We start from the raw sequence: 23780 nt of genomic DNA, 5'->3' as shown, positions 1-23780 counted from the left end.
AGCCTCTGAGAATAACATTGACATATACACTGACAGGGTAACTGAGTTCATCAGGAAGTGTATAGCGGATGTTGTTCCCACTGTGACTATAAAAAATATTTAAAAAATTAGAAACTATGGATGGCAGAATTCGTTCTCCGTGGCAGACATGAGTAAGACATTTAAACGTGTTAACCCTCACAAGGCTGCCAGCCCAGACGACATCCCTAGCTGTGTCCTCATAGCATGCGCAGACCAGCTGGCTGGAGTGTTCACAGACATATTCAATCTCTCCCTATCCCAGTCTGCTGTCCCCACTTGCTTGAAGATGTCCACCTTTGTTCCTGTACCCAAGAAAGCAAAGGTAACTGCACTAAATGACTATCAACCCGTAGCACTCACATCATGAAGTGCTTTGAGAGGCTGGTTAAGGATCATATCACCTCTACCTTACCTGACACCCTAGACCCACTTCAATTTTTATGAACACACCTGAGTGTCATAATTGTCTCGAGGATGGTCTCTGCCACCCTCTGGTGACAGGTGGATTATCATGACAGAGATGGTTTGGGACAAGTCAGACTGCAGAGTGAAGGAAAAGCAGCCAACAAGTGCTTAGCATATGTGGGAACTCCTTGAAGACTGTTGGAAAAGCATTTCAGGTGAAGCTGGTTGAGAGAATGCCAAGAGTGTACAAAGCTGTCAACAAGGTAAAGGGTGGCTACTTGAAGAATCTCAAAAATAAAGTATTATTTGGTTTGTTTAACTTTTTTGGTTAATACATGATTCCATGTGTTATTTCATAGTTTTGATGTCTTCACTATTATTCTACAATGTAGAAAATAGTAAAAATAAAGAACCCTTGAATGAGTAGGTGTTCTAAAACTTTTGTTTACATACTGTATTCTATTCTACTGTATTTTAGTCAATGCCACTCCGACATTGCTCATCCTAATATTTATATATTTATTAAATCCATTCTTTTACTTTAGATTTGTGTGTATTGTTGTGAATTGTTAGACATTACTGCACTTTTGGAGCTAGTAACACAAGCATTTTGCTACACTCGCAATAACATCTGCTAAATATGAGTGTATGTGACCAATAACATTTGATTTGATTTATCTAGGCTCGGGGCCCTACTTTGTGTTTTTAAATAGTTCTTATATGTTGTGCCTTGTAAAGCTCTCTCTGTCAGCTCTACCTTATTATCTAAGCATAACTCTTGATTGGTGTTTTTTTTTTGTCTCGCAGTTCTCTTCATATGCACAATTACCTGATTATATTTGCATAATTCTTCTTGGTGTTTTTTTATGTCTTGCCTTTTACAGCTCTCTTCATACATGTTTATCTAATGCCTACGGTTAACTCCTTATGATTTATGAATATTTTTACTTTACCTTATATAGCTCTTTTTTTCATATGGCACTTCATGAATGTATCTAAGCATACCTCAACTCATATTGCACTTGGCAAATTACGGTGTTAATAAAAACACTATGAAAACACTATGCAATTCAACTTTGTTGACATTTTCTTTGATAAGACGAGGGGGCATGTCTAAGGGTTTCAAATGTGTTTTCAGGTTGATTCTGGGATTGGTTTTCAAGGGCACCAATTAAGAAAACTGTGTGGCACTTGATAAACAGTTGCCTTCCCTCTTGGTCTGTTAGAGACATTTTAGTGTTGAAGAACATTTATTTTAAATTAATTTAAGAAGGCATGATAACAGCACCTTGTGTATGCCTGTAATTATCAGGAACAGGCAAAGTTACATTACATTTCAAATGTTGAAACATTACAATTAAACAGAAAACTATTATACACAGAGTATCTCATGTGGATGAAATGATAGTGGATAAAGTAACATTTCTGATGTATGAACATTCTCACTGCCTACTCGGCATCCTCATGGAGGATCTCAGACAACTCGAGGTGTTCAAAATCGTCTCCTAGACTGTTCCCATCAATCAACCTGACACACAACATGGACAAAGTCCTTGGAATCTGTGCAGAACTTGTTAACATACCGGATGTTAACAAGTTCTGCACAGATTCTAAGGACTTTGTCCATTTTGTGTGTCAGGTTGATGGGAACAGTCTAGGAGAGGATTTGGAACACCTCGAGTTGTCTGATAACGCTCTCAACATATATACACATTAGCTATCCTTCTCGTGATTGTGACATCCTTGTCAGACAGCTGGCCTCTTTCTGTCTTTTGACCTCACCCTCTCACCTTCCCCCCTACTCACAAGGCAGGCAATACGCTCGACCTCATCTTTACTAGATGCTGTTCTTCCACTAACCTCATTGCAACTCCCCTCCAAGTCTCCGACCACTACCTTGTATCCTTTTCCCTCTCGCTCTCACCTAACACTTCCCACACTGCCCCTACTCGGATGGTATCGCGCCGTCCCAACCTTCGCTCTCTCTCCCCCGCTACTCTCTCCTCTTCCATCCTATCATCTCTTCCCTCTGCTCATACCTTCTCCAACCTATCTCCTGATTCTGCCTCCTCAACCCTCCTCTCTTCCCTTTCTGCATCCTTTGACTCTCTATGTCCCCTATCCTCCAGGCCGGCTCGGTCCTCCCCTCCCGCTCCGTGGCTCGACGACTCATTGCGAGCTCACAGAACAGTGCTCCGGGCAGGCGGCGGAAATGGAGGAAAACTCGCCTCCCTGCGGACCTGGCATCCTTTCACTCCCTCCTCTCTACATTTTCCTCCTCTGTCTCTGCTGCTAAAGCCACTTTCTTCCACTCTAAATTCCAAGCATCTGCCTCTAACCCTAGGAAGCTCTTTGCCACCTTCTCCTCCCTCCTGAATCCTCCTCCCCCTCCCCCCTCCCTCTCTGCAGATGACTTCGTCAACCATTTTGAAAAGAAGGTCGACGACATCCGATCCTCGTTCGCTAAGTCAAACGACACCGCTGGTTCTGCTCACACTGCCCTACCCTGTGCTCTGACCTCTTTCTCCCCTCTCTCTCCAGATGAAATCTCGCTTCTTGTGACGGCCGGCCGCCCAACAACCTGCCCGCTTGACCCTATCCCCTCCTCTCTTCTCCAGACCATTTCCGGAGACCTTCTCCCTTACCTCACCTCGCTCATCAACTCATCCCTGACCGCTGGCTACGTCCCTTCCGTCTTCAAGAGAGCGAGAGTTGCACCCCTTCTGAAAAAACCTACACTCGATCCCTCCGATGTCAACAACTACAGACCAGTATCCCTTCTTTCTTTTCTCTCCAAAACTCTTGAACGTGCCGTCCTTGGCCAGCTCTCCCGCTATCTCTCTCAGAATGACCTTCTTGATCCAAATCAGTCAGGTTTCAAGACTAGTCATTCAACTGAGACTGCTCTTCTCTGTATCACGGAGGCGCTCCGCACTGCTAAAGCTAACTCTCTCTCCTCTGCTCTCATCCTTCTAGACCTATAGGCTGCCTTCGATACTGTGAACCATCAGATCCTCCTCTCCACCCTCTCCGAGTTGGGCATCTCCGGCGCGGCCCACGCTTGGATTGCGTCCTACCTGACAGGTCGCTCCTACCAGGTGGCGTGGCGAGAATCTGTCTCCTCGCCACGCGCTCTCACCACTGGTGTCCCCCAGGGCTCTGTTCTAGGCCCTCTCCTATTCTCGCTATACACCAAGACACTTGGCTCTGTCATAACCTCACATGGTCTCTCCTATCATTGCTATGCAGACGACACAAAATTAATCTTCTCCTTTCCCCCTTCTGATGACCAGGTGGCGAATCGCATCTCTGCATGTCTGGCAGACATATCAGTGTGGATGACGGATCACCACCTCAAGCTGAACCTCGGCAAGACGGAGCTGCTCTTCCTCCCGGGGAAGGACTGCCCGTTCCATGATCTCGCCATCACGGTTGACAACTCCATTGTGTCCTCCTCCCAGAGCGCTAAGAACCTTGGCGTGATCCTGGACAACACCCTGTCGTTCTCAACTAACATCAAGGCGGTGGCCCGTTCCTGTAGGTTCATGCTCTACAACATCCGCAGAGTACAACCCTGCCTCACACAGGAAGCGGCGCAGGTCCTAATCCAGGCACTTGTCATCTCCCGTCTGGATTACTGCAACTCGCTGTTGGCTGGGCTCCCTGCCTGTGCCATTAAACCCCTACAACTCATCCAGAACGCCGCAGCCCGTCTGGTGTTCAACCTTCCCAAGTTCTCTCACGTCATCCCCCTCCTCCGCTCTCTCCACCTGCTTCGAGGTTGAAGCTCGCATCCGCTACAAGACCATGGTGCTTGCCTACGGAGCTGTGAGGGGAACGGCACCGCAGTACCTCCAGGCTCTGATCAGGCCCTACACCCAAACAAGGGCACTGCGTTCATCCACCTCTGGCCTGCTCGCCTCCCTACCACTGAGGAAGTACAGTTCCCGCTCAGCCCAGTCAAAACTGTTCGCTGCTCTGGCCCCCAATGGTGGAACAAACTCCCTCACGACGCCAGGACAGCGGAGTCAATCACCACCTTCCGGAGACACCTGAAACCCCACCTCTTCAAGGAATACCTAGGATAGGATAAAGTAATCCTTCTCACCCCCCCTTAAATGATTTAGATGCACTATTGTAAAGTGGCTGTTCCACTGGATGTCAGAAGGTGAATTCACCAATTTGTAAGTCGCTCTGGATAAGAGCGTCTGCTAAATGACTTAAATGTAAATGTTAAATGTCTGAGTGAAAGCTGGTATGGCAAGGAAGCCCCTGTCTTCCATGACATCATTGCCAGGCCTAAGGTATTCCAGGAAGCCAGAGTTTTGGGTGATGAACTTGTCACTGCATCTGCCTCCATATGCAGGAGTAATTAACATAATGAGTCCACATGGAGCAATGGCAACCAAATACTTAAGAGTATTGCTGGAATAATAGTGGCTGAATGACTCCCCTCTGGAATCAATATTGTGTGCTTTCTGAAGATTAGTTTCAGAGCAGTCGATGAAGCAAGTGGTGTTGGGGAACTTCTCTTTGAAGCACTGAGGCAATGTGTTCTGGATTGTCTCCCTTGGCAGCCATGGAATGTACATCCTCCTGTGCTCCATTGTGCCAATCCAGTAGGGAAGTATTCTGCTCACTACACCCTGGGACACAGCAAAGAGTTCAGCAAGATCACCCTGGAGTAGATTCAGCTTCATCAAGGTTATCCGTACTTCGGATATGCATTTTCAAGTTAGCCATGTAGAATTTCTGTGGAAATGCTACATGGTCAAAGAAAACACTATGAGGAAGGCCAGTATAAAACCCTGAGCTAGTATGATTCTTCAGGATGGTGTGGGTCAATGGCTCTGCACCACCACATTGGGTTTGTTCGTTGCAGGTGGGCTTGTTGACTGGTTCTCTTGAAACATAGCTGTGATTAGTCAGTGCTAGAACCTCCCACTGAGTATCAGCATCTTTATGCTGCGGTGGCATTGGCACACTCAGATCAGACTCTTCATCTGTCAAACAAATATGGGAGACCACAAGTTTAACCATTTTTGGCTAATATTTTCAGTAACCTACACATGGGTAGCCTATATCTAATTGCCATAAAACAACGTAAAAAATAAATCATATTTACTCTATAGCCTACTAAGAGAGAAAGTGGGAATGAAGAAATTAGGCTATTCTGTTTTTTCCAGATTAAATCATTACTTTTTGATCCCGACAAACTGTAGGTCACAAATTGATGAATTATGGCCTCCCAAGTGGCACAGTGGTCAAAGGCACTGCATTACAGTGCTAGCTGTGCCACTAGAGATCCTGGTTCAAGTTCAGGCTCTGTCGCAGCTGGCCACAACCGGGAGACCCACGGGGTGGTGCACAATTGTCCCAGCGTTGTCAGGGTTAAGGGAGGGTTTGGCTGGCAGGGATGTCCTTGTGGCATTGCGCAATAGCGACTCTCTCTTCCTCCAACACATTGGTGTGGCTGGCTTCCGGGTTAAACGGGCATTATGTCAAGAAGCAGTGCGACTTGAGTTTATTTTATTTTTACAGGGACAGTCAGTGCACATTAATCAACGTTTCAGTAAAAGTGCCGGTTTTAGCCAGCCGGCTAATTTTCAACCGCAGTCCCTGGGCAGGTTATTAAAAACAATTACAATATAGACAAGAGCAACATAGGACAAGCAAGACATAGCATACAGACAGAGCAACATAGGACAAGGAAGATGTAGCATACAGACAGAGCAACATAGAGCAAAAAGCAGCAAGACAAAATTCATAAAAGCAACAAAGTGTTTCCACACCTCACAAGTTACAGATAACAGACATGGAAAGCGGCAACACACAGCTAGGGACCATGTTCACAAATCTGATTGACCTTTAGCCATGTCTTCAAGCATTTTGTGAAAGTGTGATATGTGGTGCAGTTATGTGTGTCTGGTGGCAGTGTATTCCAGACATGAGAAAACTGATTTACTAAAGGTGCTTTTCCTTAAGGAAACTAACTATACAGTCACCTCTCATGGCAGACCTTGTGGATCTGCTGCAGACCCAGTACAGACAGAAGGCAGATCATTAATGTACAGGCTGAACAGGAGGGTCCCCAGTATTGACCCATGGGGCACGCCCACATCATAGCTAAGAGTGGGCAACAGCTTATTGCTCACTCTGACACACTGAGTTCTGCCTTCAAGGTATGGTTTCATCCATCTCAAGGCATCAGGGGAAAAGTTGAACTCGGACAATTCTGTGATGAGAATCGCATGGTTAACAGTATCAAAAGCCTTCCTTAGGTCCAGAAACACAGCCACAACAACGCCCCCTTTGGTCGAACTGTTTGGCCATAATGACCATAATTTTGTTTGGAGGAAAAAGGGGATGCTTGCAAGCCCGAAAGAACACCATCCCAACCGTGATGCACAGGGGTGGCAGTATCATGTTGTGGGGGTGCTTTGCTGCAGGAGGGACTGGTGCACTTCACAAACTAGATGGCGTCATGGGGAAGGAAAATGCTGTGGATATATTGTAGCAACATCTCAAGAAATCAGCCAGAGAGTTAAAGCTTGGACGCAAATGGGTCTTCCAAATGGACAATGACCCCAAGCATACTTTCAAAGATGTGGCAAAATGGCTTAAGGACAACAAAGTCAAGGTATTGGAGTGGCCATCACAAAGCCCTGACCTCAATCCTATAGACAGATTGTGGGCAGAACTGAAAAAGCGTGTGTGAGCAAGGAGGCCTACAACCTGACTCAGTTACACCAGCTCTGTCAGAGAAATGGGTCAAAATTCACCCAACTTATTGTGGGAAGATTGTGGAAGGCTACCCGAAACGTTTGACCGAAGTTAAACAATTTAAAGGCAATGCTACCAAATACGAATTGAGTGTATGTTAACTTTTGACCCAAAGAAATAAAAGCTGAAATAAATCATTATATCTACTATTATTCTGACATGTCACATTCTTAAAATAAAGTGGTGTTCCTAACTGACCTAAGACAGGGAATTTGTACTAGGATTAAATGTCAGGAATTGTGAAAAACTGAGTTTAAATGTAGTTAGCTAAGGTGTATCTAAACTTCCGACTTCAACTGTATTTTGCACAGCAGACGCAGTCGCCATCTGATTTAGAGAGAGAGATATGCCAGCGGCGTGCATTTCCTTAACTCTCTGGGGCTAGGCCTAAGCTTCTCTTCCTTTATATAGGCTCTATACAGTGGGGCAAAAAGTATTTAGTCAGCCACCAATTGTGTAAGTTCTCCAACTTAAAAAGATGAGAAGCCTGTAATTTTCATCATAGGTACACTTCAACTATGACAGACAAAATGAGAAAAAAAAATTGAGAAAATCACATTGTATGATTTTTAATGAATTTATTTGCAAATTATGCTGGAAAATAAGTATTTTGTCAATAACAAAAGTTTATCTCAATACTTTGTTATATACCCTTTGTTGGCAATGACAGAGGTCAAACGTTTTCTGTAAGTCTTCACAAGGTTTTCACACACTGTTGCTGGTATTTTGGCCCATTCCTCCATGCAGATCTCCTCTAGAGCAATGATGTTTTGGGGCTGTTGCTGGGCAACACAGACTTTCAACTCCCTCCAAAGATTTTCTATGGACCTTGAAATGAAGTCACTCCTTCGTTGCCCGGGTGGTGTGTTTGGGATCATTGTCATGCTGAAAAGACCCAGCCACGTTTCATCTTCAATGCCCTTGCTGATGGTAGGCTTTGTTACTTTTGTCCCAGCTCTCTGCAGGTCATTCACTAGGTCCCCCTGTGTGGTTCTGGGATTTTTGCTCACCGTTCTTGTGATCATTTTGACCCCACGGGCTGAGATCTTGCGTGGAGCCCCAGATTGAGGGAGATTATCAGTGGTCTTGTATGTCTTCCATTTCCTAATAATTGCTCCCACAGTTGATTTCTTCAAACCAAGCTGCTTACCTATTGCAGATTCAGTCTTCCCAGCCTGGTGCAGGTCTACAATTTTGTTTCTGGTGTCCTTTGACAGCTCTTTGGTCTTGGCCATAGTGGAGTTTGGAGTGTGAATGTTTGATGTTGTGGACAGGTGTCTTTTATACTGATAACAAGTTCAAACAGGTGCCATTAATACAGGTAACGAGTGGAGGACAGAGGAGCCTCTTAAAGAAGAAGTTACAGGTCTGTGAGAGCCAGAAATCTTGCTTGTTTGTAGGTGACCAAATACTTATTTTACACCATAATTTGCACAAAAAAATCATTAAAAATCCTACAATGTGAATTTCTGGATTTTGTTTTCTCATGTTGTCTGTCATAGTTGAAGTGTACCTATGATGAAAATTACAGGCCCCTCTCATCTTTTTAATTGGGAGAACTTGCACAATTGGTGGCTGACTAAATACTTTTTTGCCCCACTGTATATTTGTATTATTATTAATATCATACAGTGGACACCTAAACCTATAGGCCTATTCATGCAATGCCCTGATGCATTCAGTGCTCAAATTTCCAACAGCTGAACTGTGAGGTGGACAATTACTGTTTTAGGAAAGTAGCCTCATTTTTTTTTTAAAGCTACAAAGTTTTGCAATTGCTACACATCAAAACACAAGGAATAGTTTTTTGTCATTTGTTAAAGGTATATTTTAATATTTTCGGTCACGTTGTCCGGCACCAACATGTGCATATTGTTTATTGCAGATTTTAGAATATTTGCATGAAAATCTGTCGCCAATTGGATGGAAACCTACAGTGAGGGTAAAAGTATTTGATCCCCTGCTGATTTTGTACGTTTGCCCACTGACAAAGAAATGATCAGTCTATAATTTTAATGGTAGGTTTATTTGAACAGTGAGAGACAGAACAACAACAACAAATCCAGAAAACGCATGTCAAAAATGTTATAAATTGATTTGCATTTTAATGATGGAAATAAGTATTTGACCACCTCTCAATCAGAAAGATTTCTGGCTCCCAGCTGTCTTTTATACAGGTAACGAGCTGAGATTAGGAGCACACTCTCAAAGGAGTGCTCCTGATCTCAGTTTGTTACCTGTATAAAGACACCTGTCCACAGAAGCAAGCAATCACAGATTCCAAACTCTCCACCATGGCCAAGACCAAAGAGCTCTCCAAGGATGTCAGGGACAAGATTGTAGACCTACACAAGGCTGGAATTGGCTACAAGACCATCGCCAAGCAGCTTGGTGAGAAGGAGACAACAGTTGGTACGATTATTCGCAAATGGAAGAAACACAAAAGAACTGTCAATCTCCCTCAGCCTGGGGCTCCATGCAAGATCTCACCTCATGGATTTGCAATGATTAGTGGAGGAATCAGCCCAGAACTACACGGGAGGATCTTGTCAATGATCTCAAGGCAGCTGGGACCATAGTCACCAAGAAAACAATTGGTAACACACTACGCCGTGAAGGACTGAAATCCTGCAGCGCCCGCAAGGTCCCCCTGCTCAAGAAAGCACATATACATGCCCGTCTAAAGTTTGCCAATGAACATCTGAATGATTCAGAGGACAACAAGTGTTGTCAGATGAGATCAAAATGGAGCTCTTTGGCATCAACTCATTCGCCGTGTTTGGAGGAGGAGGACTGCTTCCTATGACCCCAAGAACACCATCCCCACCGTCAAACATGGAGGTGGAAACATTATGCTTTGGGGGTGTTTTTCTGCTAAGGGGACAGGACAACTTCACCGCATCAAAGGGACGAAGGACGGGGCCACGTACCGTCAAATCTTGGGTGAGAACCTCCTTCCCTCAGCCAGGGCATTGAAAATGGGTCCTGTATGGGTATTTCAGCATGACAATGACCCAAAACACATGGCCAAGGCAACAAAGGAGTGGCTCAAGAAGAAGCACATTAAGGTCATGGAGGGGCCTAGCCAGTCTCCAGACCGTAATCCCATAGAAAATCTGTGGAGGGAGCTGAAGGTTCGAGTTGCCAAACGTCAGCCGTGAAACCTTAATGACTTGGAGAAGATCTGCAAGGAGGAGTGGGACAAAATCCCTCCTGAGATGTGTGCAAACCTGGTGGCCAACTACAAGAAACGTCTGACCTCTGTGATTTGTTTTGCCACCAATTACTAAGTCATGTTTTGCAGAGACATGACAGGAGAGGGGCACTATAGGCCTGGTGTGTGGTGCCGGCGCTGGTGGTACTGGGCCGAGGACACGCACCTCAGGGCGAGTGCGGGGAGGAGGAACAGGGAGTACTGGGCTCTGGACACGCACAGGAAGCCTGGTGTGGGGGCTGCCACTGGAGGGCTGGTGCGTGTAGGTGGCACTAGATAGACCGGACCGTGCAGGCGCACTGGAGCTCTTGAGCACCGAGCCTGCCCAACCTTACCTGGTTGAATGCTCCCGGTCGCCCTGCCAGTGCGGCGAGGTGGAATAGCCCGCACTGGGCTGGCGAACCGGGGACACCATGCGTAAGGCTGGTGCCATGTATGCTGGACCAAGGAGACGCACTGGGGACCAGATGCGTAGAGCCGCCTTCATTGCACCTGGCTCAATTCCCACTCTAGCCCGGCCGATACGAGGAGTTGGTATGTACAGCACCGGGCTATGCACCCGCACTGGGGACACCGTGCGCTCCACAGCATAACTCGGTGCCTGCCCGTTCCCTCTCGCTGTCCGGTAAGCACAGGAAGTTGGCGCAGGTCTCCTACCTGGCTTCGCCATACTCCCTGTGTGCCTCATCCCAGGTAGCTGCTGCTACGTCTCCTGCTGCTGTTTACCACGCCGCTTGGTCCTTGGTTGGTGGGTGATTCTGTCAAGGCTGATTTCCTCCCAATCAGAGACAACGATAGACAGCTGCCTCTAATTGAGAACCAATCTAGGCAACCATAGACATACAATATACCTAGAAAGGAAACAGCCCCATAAACATACAAAACCCCTAGACAAGACAAAAAACACATACATCACCCATGTCACACCCTGACCTAACCAAATTAACAAGGAAAACAAAGAATACCAAGGTCAGGGTGTGACAGCAGCTGCAGCGCTAGTGGAAGATAGGAGAAGCACATTTTATGTTTTGTAATAGTGTTGAATAAAACAGTGTTGAATGTGCTGAATAAAAACTTAGACAGGAACTCGCTCATAAAAACATCATATTTTTTATGTATTCTTGGACAGTATCTCTCTGGTCATGAGTTGAAAAGTTATGAAATCTCACGTAGGCTACTATCAAACGTTGCTGTGGCCGGGGTCGTGGAAGCTGTAGGCAAGGTGATTTGAGCTACCCGATTGGCCAGTGCAGTAGGCGCACTCAATTTAGCCACTGATCCGCCGGGTAGGCGGAGTTGGTCTTTTCAGCCAAACAAAATGGTTAAAAATGGGAACACTTTTCCTACCCGGTGCATATGGCTTCTGAATAAACTGCACCTACCACCAACAGCACAACTTGAAAATAAAAAAGGAGTGCAAGTCTTTATCATTGGCTTTTCTACAGAAATGTCAGGTGATCGACTAGGAAGGCCTTGCCATCGATAGGTTGGTGCCCACTGATCTAAAGAATAAGCTACAGAGGAGGGCTGAATATTTATTTTATTTTAAGAATGTGAAATGTCAGAATAATAGTAGATAAAATTATTTATTTCAGCTTTTATTTCTTTCATCACACTCCCAGTGGGTCAGAAGTTTACATACACTCAATTAGTATTTGGTAGCATTGCTTTTAAATTGTTTAACTTGGGTCAAACGTTTCAGGTAGCCTTCCACAAGCTTCCCACAATAAGTTGGGTGAATTTTGGCCTATTCCTCCTGACAGAGCTGGTGTAACTGAGTCAGGTTGTCGGCCTCCATGCTCGCACAAACTTTTTCAGTTCTGCCCACACATTTTCTATAGGACTGAGGTCAGGGCGTGGTGATGGCCACTCCAATACCTTGACTTTGTTGTCCTTAAGCCATTTTGCCACATCTTTGGAAGTATGCTTGGGGTCATTGTTCATTTGGAAAACCCAAGCTTTAACTTCCTGACATGACTTGAGATGTTGCTTCAATATATCCACCAAATTTTTTGTGAAGTGCACCAGTCCCTCCTGCAGCAAAGCACCCCTACAACATGATGCTGCCACCCCCATGCTTCACTGTTGGGATGGTGTTCTTCGGCTTGCAAGCCTCCCCCTTTTTCCTCCAAACAAAACGATGGTCATTATGGCCAAACAGTTCTATTTTTGTTTCATCAGACCAGAGGACATTTCTCCAAAAAGTACAATCTTTGTCCCCATGTGCAGTTGCAAACCATAGTCTGGCATTTTTATGGCAGATTTGGAGCAGTGGCTTCTTCCTCTCTGAGCGAACTTTCAGGTTATGTCTATATAGGACTCATTTTACTGTGGATATAGATACTTTTGTACCTGTTTCCTCCAGCATCTTCACAAGGTCCTTTGCTGTTGTTCTGGGATTGATTTGCACTTTTCGCACCAAAGTATGTTCATCTCTAGGAGACAGAATGCATCTCCTTCCTGAGCGGTATGACGGCTGCGTGGTCCAATGGTGTTTATACTTGCGTACTATTGTTTGTACAGATGAATGTGGTACCTTCAGGCGTTTGGAAATTGCTCCCAAGGATTAACCAAACTTGTGGAGGTTTACAATTTTTTTCTGAGGTCTTAGCTGATTTCTTCTGATTTTCCCATGACGTCAAGGAAAGAGGTACTGTTTGAAGGTTGGCCTTGAAATACATCCACAGATACACCTCCAATTGACTAAAATTATGAAATTTAGCCTATCAGAATCTTCTAAAGCCATGACATCATTTTATGGAATTTTCAAAGCTGTTTTCACTTGTCACATGCGCCGAATACAACATTACTGTGAAATGCTTACTTATGAGCCATTAACCAACAATGCAGCTCAAGAAATAGAGTTAGGAAAATATATTTACTAAATAAACTAAAGTAAAAAATAAAATAAGAAATAGCACAATAAAATAACAACAACAAGGCTATCTACAGGGGTACCGGTACCAAGCCAATGTGCAGGGGCACAGGTTAGTTGGGGGAAATTTGTACACGTAAGTAGGGGTAAAGTGACTATGCATGGATAATAAACAGCGAGGAGCAGCAGAGTAAAAACAAAGTGGGTGGGGGATCCGGGTGGCCATTTGATTAATTGTTCAGCAGTATTATGGCTTGGGGGTAGAAGCTGTTAAGGAGCCTTTTGGACCTAGACGTGGGGCTCCGGTACCGCTTGCCGTGTGGTAGCAGAGAGAACAGTCTATGACTTTGGTGACTGGAGTCTGATTGTCAAGATTGATATAGTCTATTTAGTGTGGTGTTGAAAACGCAAACCATGATATTGAAGTCCTCGAAGTCGGTATGTTCTGTTTATTGTTTGTGGTGCATTGGCACATAAACCTGTTGATGAATAATTCACTACATGACTAAAAGTATGTGGACACCTGCTCATTGATGTGACGTCCCTCCACTCTGTCTTCTTGGATCTTCTGTTTGGTAGTCTGCTTGTTGCAGAAGGCTAGAGGGCAGAGCCGGGAGGATCGTCAGCTGATGTGGCGCACCTGGGCATGATTGGCCTGCAGGCTATAAAGGGTGGCCACATCAGTCAACACTTTCTTCACTGACTTGCAGACTGGCCTCCACCACCTTTTGGGTTTTTGGTTCATACACTACTGATCCTACAGATGTTAATGTTAGATTTTTGTATTTACTATTTTGTTTAATAAACCTGTTACATCTATGGGGGCGCTATTTCATTATTCGATAAAAAAAACAACGTTTTAAGTGGAATATTTTGTCACAAAAAGTTGCTCGACTATGCATATAATTGACAGCTTTGGAAAGAGAACACTCTGACGTTTCCAAAACTGCAAAGATATTGTCGGTGAGTGCCCCAGAACTGATGCTACAGGCGAAACCAAGATGAAACTTCAAACAGGAAATGAGCAGGATTTTTGAGGCTCTGTTTTTCATTGTCTCCTTATATGGCTGTGAATGCGCAAGGAATGAGCCTGCCCGATCTATCGTTTCGCCAAGGTGTCTGCAGCATTGTGACGTATTTGTTGGCATATCATTGGAAGATTGACCATTATAGACTACAATTGCCAGGTGTCCGCCCGGTGTCCTCTGTCAAAATTGGTGCGTCATCTTCAGCTCCACGTCTTTTTCCAAGCGATTCAGAGGTGAAAGTAGACTTCCACAAATGATATATCAATGAAGAGATTGTCAGGACCCGGTTACGAACCTGGGTCTCCGGAGTGAGAAACATTCACTTAACCAACTGAGCCACGAATAGTCAGCAGAACCCAGAAGATGAGGCAGACACAGCAGTACTTAAGACGGTGTATTTAATAAAGTAAAAAGGAGAAGTCCTTCAATACAAAAATGGTAAATCCAAAAGGTGGTAGGAATAGCACAAAAAGGCCTCAAGAGATACTCAAAAACAAAAACAGAATTCCACAAGAGCATCCACCGGAATCGACAAGAATACACAGAACACTAGGGCTGGGTGCTAACATACAAACACAGAGCACAGAACTGAGGGAAACTAAGGGTTTAAATACAATCAGGGGAAACGAGGCACAGGTGCAAATAATAATGGGGAACAAGGGAAAAAACATAAGGTCAAAAAGCACAATGGGGGCATCTAGTGACCAAAACCCGGAACAACCCTGGCCAAATCCTGACAGAGATATGTGAAAAACACCTTGAGGATTGATTCTAAACCGTGTTAGCCGTGTTTCAGTCGATATTATGGAGTTCATTTGGAAAACAGTTCGCCGTTTTGATGACTGAATTAAGAACACATTCTTATTTTCAATGACGGCCTAGGAACGGTGGGTTAACTGTCTTGTTCAGGGGCAGAACGACAGATTTTCACCTTATAAGCTCGGGGGATCCAATCTTGCAACCTTACAGTTAACTAGTCCAACGCAACAGCGACCTGCCTCTCTCTCGTCGAACTCCACAAGGAGACTGCCTGTTACGCGAATGCAGTAAGCCAAGGTAAGTTGCTAGCTAGCATTAAACTTATCTTATAAAAAACAATCAAACATAATCACTTGTTGACTACACATGGTTGATGATATTACTAGATATTATCTAGCGTGTCCTGCGTTGCATATAATCTGACTGAGCATACAAGTATCTGACTGAGCGGTGGTAGGCAGAAGCAGGCGCGTAAACATTCATTCAAACAGCACTTTAGTGCGTTTTGCAAGCAGCTCTTTGTTGTGCGTCAAGCATTGCACTGTTTATGACTTCAAGCCTATCAACTCCCGAGATGAGGCTGGTGTAACCGACGTGAAGTGGCTAGCTAGTTAGCGCACACTAATAGCATTACAAACGTTACTCGCTCTGAGCCTTCTAGTAGTTGTTCCCCTTGCTCTGCATGGGTAATGCTGCTTCGATGGTGGCTGTTGTCGTTGTGTTGCTGGTTCGAGCCCAGGAAGGAGCGAGGAGAGGGACAGAAGCTATACTGTTACACTGGCAATACTATAAGAACATCCAATAGTCAAAGGGTAATGAAATACAAATGGTATAGAGGGAAATAGTCATATAATAACTACAACCTAAAACTTCTTACCTGGGAATATTGAAGACTTATGTTAAAAGGAACCACCCGCTTTCATATGTTCTCATGTTCTGAGCAAGGAACTGAAATGTTAGCTTTCTTACATAGCACATATTGCACTTTTACTTTCTTCTCCAACATTATTTACTTGAGGCTAAATTGATTTTATTGATGTATTATATTAGGTTAAAATAAGTATTCATTCAGTATTGTTTTAATTGTCATTATTACAAATACATTTTTTTTTTAAATCGGCCGATTAATCGGAATCGACTTTTTTGGTCCTCCAATAATCGGTATCGGCTGAGTATCGGTATTGAAAAATCATAATCGGTCAACCTCTAATAAATACCCCCTGCCCGTATCTGCACGATTACTAGAGTTGAGGTTAGATAGGTGTACTAGAATTGGGCCGGGGTGGTTCCATTTTGTCTTGGTTGTCCTTCACACTATGTACCATACTAGTCGTGCAGTCTTTTGTCTCAGTCTAAATTGGTAATTTAGTTGAGTGTATCATGGCTAGTAATGTTTGACAAGTTTGAGTGACCATCTGAAGCACTTTTAGAGCAGTGCACTAAAAAGCTGATGGCACAAATTGCTGAGCACAACAATATTGTATTGGCCAGTCTAAAAGCCAAACTAGTTGAAGGAATCCGAACTGTTTGAGATCGATGGTTTATGTTTTGAGCAGCAAGATTTGTTAATTCTACAACTAGAAAAAGAGCAGATTGAACAGAGTTGGCAAAATGACATGGAGCAGTATAAACTAGACCTAATCAGAGGGTAAGCTTGGGCAAGGGTCATCAGTTTCACCAGTAATAAACTATCCAACTGAGGCCATTGTAAAGGAACCTTTTCTTCTTTGTTTGAGCGAGTAGCAGAATCTAGAGATTGGTCTGATGCAGATCGTACTTTACCGCTACAGTGTGTGAACTAGTAAAGTTTGAAGCCTATTCAGCGTTAAGTTTAGCTGAGAGTCAGGTCTGTGAAACGGTGTAAGTGTACAAGCCTACAAATTGGTCCCAGAGACTTATTGGCAGTGTATTCACAATTGGAAAAGGTGACAAGGAAACCTATTTTGTATTTGCATGTCATTTACTGTCTCAGTTTAATTGTTGGTGCTCTGCCTCAGAGGTAGATCAGTTTGAGGAATTGTCTGATCTGGTGGTACTTGAGCAGTTTTAAGAATTCAGTACCAGAACGTGTTGCAACTTATATTAGTGAGCACAAGGTGAAATCTCCAAGTGAGGCATCAGTTCTAGCAGATGAGCATCTTGATCCATAAAAGCTTTTTTATGGATCCTGGTAGTCATACTGAATGAACATGCCTGTAAAGAGTACTTCTCCTCTCGCCAAAAGTTTAAGGTTGGGAGCAGATCAATGTTTTCCTAAGGTTGATCGTGGCGTATGAGGTAGAAATGATCTAAACAGAGTGTGTAACTACTGTCAAGGTAAGGAACACTGCAAAAATGAATTTCCTGTCCTTAAAGCAAACTATTCTGGTGGCAACTCAAAAGGTACTTTCTGGTCTAGCTATGTCACTTAGTCCAAGTACTTTATAACAGCATGAGAAGCATGCAAAACCTTTTGGCAAAGCCACTACATTTGAGTGTTACATCATCCTGGTATGACGTGATCAGAAAGTGCCAGTCAAAATCTTGCGAGACACAGGCTCTGTGGAATCATTTGTTTGTGAATCCGTATTGTCTTCTGAGTCAGATGCAGGTGATTCTACAATCATTTGTGGGATTGGGTTGTTCATTTTTCCTGTTCCTGTGCATACATTGAAACTTGACTCAGATCTTGTAAAAGGTTTGTGTTGGCGTGCATCCTCATCTACCAGTTAAGGGTATTGATCTCATTCTGGGTAACCAGTTAGCTGGGCTGGGGTAACCACCACCTTGTGGTTACACAACAAACCCCTGTTCTCCCTGCTCCTGAGGAGTCAGAACTCTCCAGATAGTCCAGTTATCTATCCGGCTTGTGCAGCGACATGTGCCATGAGGTGTCAGTATAACTGAACAAAATTGTCTGTTACAGAACCGTTTGACTTGCCTTTGCCTAAGCATCTCAACTGTTTCTCATGATGACTTGGTGAAAGAATAGCAGGATGACCCGTCTTTGAAGGAGCAGTTTGACAGTGTCGCCAGCTGATGGGATAGAAGGCTCTGCACAAGGTTACTCGCTTCAAAGCAGTATGCTAGTTCACAGGTGGGGGCCTCATGGGGAAAACTTTGTAGGTGATCCAATCATAAGTTTCGCCAGACAGTGCTTTTAAACCTCCCATGTTAATGTTGCTGGACATTTTGAAGTTAAAAAAAACGTATGACCGTATTTTGCGTTACATTTTCTGGTCAAGGTTGAAATGTGACATTTTTGCTTACATTAAATCATGTCACACATGCTAGTTGACTGGTAAGCCAAATCAGTCAATTAAACCTGCTCCTCTGTATCCTATTCCTGCCGTTGGTCAGCCTTTTGAACATTTGGTCATTGACTGTGTTGGTCCTTTGCCCGCTCTAAGTCGGTCAGTAGCTATTTGCTTACAGTGATGTGCCAAGCAACCAGGTATCCTGCTTATCCACTATGCATAACTACTAAGTCTGTTGTGAAGGCTTTAATCGCAGTTCATCTCTGTATTTGACATTCTTAAGGTCATTCAGAGTGACCACGGCTCTCATTTTACCTCCCACATGTTTCCACAAGTGCTACAGCAGCTTTGACTACCATAACCAATCCTCTTGGGGTGCGTTAGTGCTTTATCAAACCCCGAAGTCTCTCCTGCATGCATACTGTACAGAGCTAGATTGTGATTGGGAAGTTAGTTACTGTTAGCAGCTAGAGAAGTTGTCCAGGAGAGTATAGGATTTAGTCCAAATGATCTGGTTTTTGGCCATGCAGTGCGTGGCTCTCTAGCTGTGTTCCAGGACAGCTGGGGAACAGCAGAGCATCGACTCCTGTAAAGTCAGATGATAGTTCACTTAAGAGTTGTTTCTGCATTCTCAATTGCCCTAGACTACTTTTATATAATACGTTGCATTGTATTGAAATGTGCATGCTCTATTGGGGCATTTGGATGACTGTAAACATACTGAGTTGATTACATTTATTGAACGTTATCCTGCACTGTTTTCTGATACACCCTCTCGTACTCATCTCGTTATGTTGTTGTTGGAGATGCTCAGCCAATAAGGCAAGCGCGTCTACCGTTCATCTCCTGACAAGCGCAAGCACTTAGATGCAGAAGTCAAGTACATGTTGGATAACGATATTGCTGAACATTCTTTTTCCAGTTGGGCTTCACCTTGTCTGTTTGTCAAGAAGCCTGATGCATATTTTAGGCCATACACAAACTATCGTAATGGTAACAACATTACAAAGCCTGATTCCTTTCCTCTTCCTTGTATGGAAGATTGTGTTGATCAAATGGGTTCTGCAAAAATTGTGAGCAAGGTCGATCTTCTAAAAGGTTCCTGGCAGGTCCCCTTGTCTCCTAGAGCAAGGGAAATGTGTGCTTTCATCACAACTTCTTATACAGTTATGCCTTTTGGTTTTCGTATTGCACCTGCAACATTTCAGCGCCTCATGAACTGTCTGTGGTTTGGACGGATGTGTGGTGTACTTGGATGACATGGTCATTTATAGTGACACCTTGTCTCAGCACGTCCAATGTCCAAACAAGCACTGTTTGATAGGTTGGCTTGGATGCATTTGACAGTTAATCTGGCCAAATGTGAGTTTGATAAAGCAACGGTCACTGACCTCTTTTCCCAGATATGGTTCGCCCAGTGCATGCCAAAGTTGAAGTTGTTGAGCAGTGTCCGCCACCGATGACTAAGGAGCTTATGCACTTTCTCGGTATGGTTGGTTATTATCGACGCTGCTGTAAGAATGTCTCCTCAGTGGTAGCACCCCTGACCGACTTGCTTAAGGCTCAGATGAAGTATATTTGGTCGGACAGATGTCAAGCAGCATTTGAGAATGTAAAGACGTGTTCTGCTCAGTGCTCATTGCCCCTCGTTTGAATGACCTGTTCATACTCCATGTAGATGCTAGTAATGTAGGCCTTGGTGGGGTTCTGTTGCAGGCAGATGAGTTACTTCTCTAAGAAGTTTAATTCATACCAGCTCAATTATTCTGTGGTAGAGAAGGAAGTGCTTGCGCTTATTTGGGCTCCAACATGTTGATGTGTATGTTGGTTCTGGTGGCACCTCTCGTGGTGTACACAGATACTAATCCTCTGATGTTTCTGAGGTCCTTGCAGAACCCAAATCAGAGGCTTATTAGGTGGGCGCTGTTTTTGCAGTTGTACAATTTGGAAATTCTCCCAATTAAGCGCCTCCATGCCATAGTTTTGTTATTGTTTTGGATAGCTTGCTTGCGATCTCCTGTCTCTGAGGTTGCTGAGTTGGGAGAGTGAGGGGCGGCCTGGATGGCAGAGGTGGGTCAGGGGATACAGGTGGACGTTTGTTTGGTTTGGTAATAATTGATAAGGCTTTTTTCGGGGGGGGGGGGGGGGTGTCTGTTTTGTTTTTGTTTCAGGTTTGTGGTGGAATCTCTTTGTTGGGAACTATGACTCAGGTCGTAACATTGAACATCTCATTCCAAAATCATAGGTATTGAAATGGAGTTGGTCCCCCTCTTTCAGCCTCCACTTTTCTGGGGAGGATTTCCACTAGATGTTGGAACATAGCTGCAGGGTCTTGCTTCCATTCAGCCACAAGGGCAATAGTGAGGTTGAGCACTGATGTTGGGCGATTAGGCCTGGCTCTCATTCGGTGTTCCAATTCATCACAAAGGTGTTCAATGGGGCTGAGGTCAGGGCTCTGTGCAGGCCAGTCAAGTACTTCCACACGATCTCGACAGACAAACAGTTTCTGTATGAACTTTGCTTTCTTCATGGGGGCATTGTCATCCTGAATCAGGAAAGGACATTCGCCAACTGTTGCCACAAAGTTGGAAGCACAAAATCATCTAGAATGCCATTGTATGCTGTAGCGTTAAGATTTCGCTTCACTGGAACTGAGGGGCCTAGCCCGAACTATGAAAAACAGCCCCCGACCATTATTTCCTCTTCTACCAAACTTTACAATTGGCACTATCTATCGGGGCAAGGAGCGTTCTCCTGGCATCCGCCTATCCAAGATTTGTCCATCGGGCTGCCAGATGGTGAAGCGTGATTCATCATGCCAGAGAACGCATTTCCACTGCTCTAGAGTCCAATGGTGGTGAGCTTTACACCATTCTGGCAGACGCTTGGCATTGCACTTGGTGATCCTAGGTTTGTGTGCGGCTGCTTGGCTATGGAAACACATTTCATGTAGCAGCATATGTTAGGAAGAACCCTACAGCCTTGGGCTTCTGTTGGGACTTGACGGAGAAAATTACCTGGTCTGGAAAAGAACCCTTCGTCTCCTATCTCCTAGTCACATCCCCTAGCTGCATAGCACTGTGTTCCCTAGACCGTTTAGCATTTTCATATCTGAAGGAAGTGGATAGGTGTCAACAAACAGGTGGAAGGAAGCTCCCCTAAGTCCATTGGTAAACTACAGGAGGAGGTTGTCTGCGGTTCAGGGCACCAGGCACATTCTTCAAATCATGCTCCATATATTAGGGCATATCAGCAACGGCTATCTAGCTCAAAATCATCTCTATGTCCAGTGACTATGATTAAATCTGACAGCTAACTGTTATGTGCTCAGATCAGTGTTTATTTGCAGGTCAGGGAATTGTTTTAAGAGTAATTTTATAATCTAACAATTTTGAGTCAAAACATTCCTGTTACATTCTGTATACACTGATTGCCGGGGCATATGCTTAAAAAAAAGTATTATGGCATATCTGCAGGAAGCAGATTTACAAATCCAAACCCAATTGCAAATGCATGCACTCAGGAGTGTGGTAAAGTGAAAGCAATTCACAATGTACGCCAAACACCCTGATATATCAGAGGCAATATTTAATATAACACGCTACCTGTGATCGCCCAGGGCTAGATAATTACATTCACTTCTATCTCCCACATTTCCCTCTGCACTACTGATGCAAGGGAGTGAGGAGGAGGAAGCTAAGGGGGATGGGTGGGGTGGCAGTGGGGTCGGAATCTATATAGAAAATATTTTATAGGGGGAATTTGAAGGACATGCGTGCATTACCATCATTCTGAGAGAAATGTCTGGTAAACGAGTGAATACTTCAAGCCCCAGAAAGAAAATTAGAATGTTAAGGTGGTTTGTATTTGTTTTTAGATACAAAAGATGGAACGGCCTCGAAGACTAAAGCCACTTTGAAGAAATGACAGATTTGAGATAATACATTTATAGTTTCCTTGGTGTCTGTCTTTCAATCCATAAATACACAACAATAATACCCTAAAGACAACATGTCAATTGAAAATGTTATTTTTCTCAACTTGCCGTCTGTTATCAACTTTCCTTCATCTGCAGTTCAAACTGTCACAAAATGACATTGACAATTGACATAATATAGCATTTGAATAAAACATCACACCTTTCATTTATTTAATTGGATAGCTGGTGGTCCTTTTCTTAATGATTGCATTGTCTAGACAAACAGCAAAGTAACACTGCACTCTAAGTGAATATCACCCTTAGGGCAGTACATGTTTCCTTCCAAATGAAGACACACTGGTTGGTGCTGCTGTTGTACTCTGTCACATCAAACAGATCATGCTTTTGTAATCAAATGGCATATACAGAGCGAAGCATGACCGACAGCAATCCTCACCGGCGGCCATCTTAAAGGAGATAACATGCCTCCTGTCATCGCCCAGTGGCTCACTGGTACACCCATTCTAACTGGATGAAAATGAATCTACCAAAGACAATTCTGGTTTCTACCTCCACGTAAGAGCAGCTCCCGCTCAGCCCAGTCAAAGCTCTTCTCGGCCCTGCCACCAATGGTGGAACAAACTTCCCCCTAAAGTCAGGAAAGCGGAGTCCCTGCCCGTCTTCCTAAAACGTCTGAAACCCTACCTCTTTGAAGATTATCTCAAAAAACTCCCCGCTACAGATGCACAAAGATCAGGCCCCAAAACATGCTAACCTTTTACCATTACCAATAACAGGGAAAGTTAACATTAATGTAGAAGTGTTCAGAAACATATTCCATTCTTATTTACAATAAAAGTGACTCTAAAAGGACACAATACATGATTGCAAATGCATCCAACAAGTTTGTATAGTCACAAACTTGATGTGGTCATTGACTGCTAGGAATATGTGACCAAATACTAAACGTTTTACTGTGCTTCAAGCATTGAGCTGTTTGTGACTTCAAGCCTATCAACTCCCGAGCTAGTTAGCGAGGTGAGCGGTAAATTGCGTTTCAATCTGTGACATCACTCGCTCTGAGACCTTGAAGTAGTTGTTCCCCTTGCTCTGCAAGGGCCGCGGCTTTTGTGGAGCGATGGGTAACGATGCTTCGAGGGTAGCTGTTGTTGATGTGTTCCTGGTTTGAGCCCAGGTAGGGGAGAGGGACGGAAGCTATACTTTTACACTGGCAACACTAAAGTGCCTATAAGAACATCCAATAGTCAAAGGTATATGAAATACAAATCGTATAGAGAGAAATGTTTCTATAATTCCTATAATAACTACAACCTAAAACTTCTTACCTGGGAATATTGAATACTCATGTTAAAAGGAATCACCAGCTTTCATATGTTCTCATGTTCTGAGCAAGGAACTTAAACGTTAGCTTTTTTACATGGCACATATTGCATTTTTACTTTCTTCTCCAACACTTTGTTTTTGCATTATTTAAACCAAATTGAACATGTTTCATTATTTATTTGAGACTAAATTGATT

The 23780-nt window shown here is 44.0% G+C and overlaps 1 protein-coding gene across 2 annotated transcripts in view; it reads right to left on the bottom strand.

The window, feature by feature from the left end:
* The window catches only part of LOC135544450 (astrotactin-2-like), a 501862-nt gene that overhangs the window by 174951 nt on the left and 303131 nt on the right, over nt 1-23780 (bottom strand). The gene's annotated exons all lie outside the window — the stretch shown is intronic.

Source organism: Oncorhynchus masou, chromosome 8, assembly GCF_036934945.1.
Source record: "Oncorhynchus masou masou isolate Uvic2021 chromosome 8, UVic_Omas_1.1, whole genome shotgun sequence".
NCBI lineage: Eukaryota > Metazoa > Chordata > Actinopteri > Salmoniformes > Salmonidae > Oncorhynchus > Oncorhynchus masou.
Note: the sequence above shows the minus strand (reverse complement) of the source record. Positions and strands in the feature narration are given on the sequence as shown.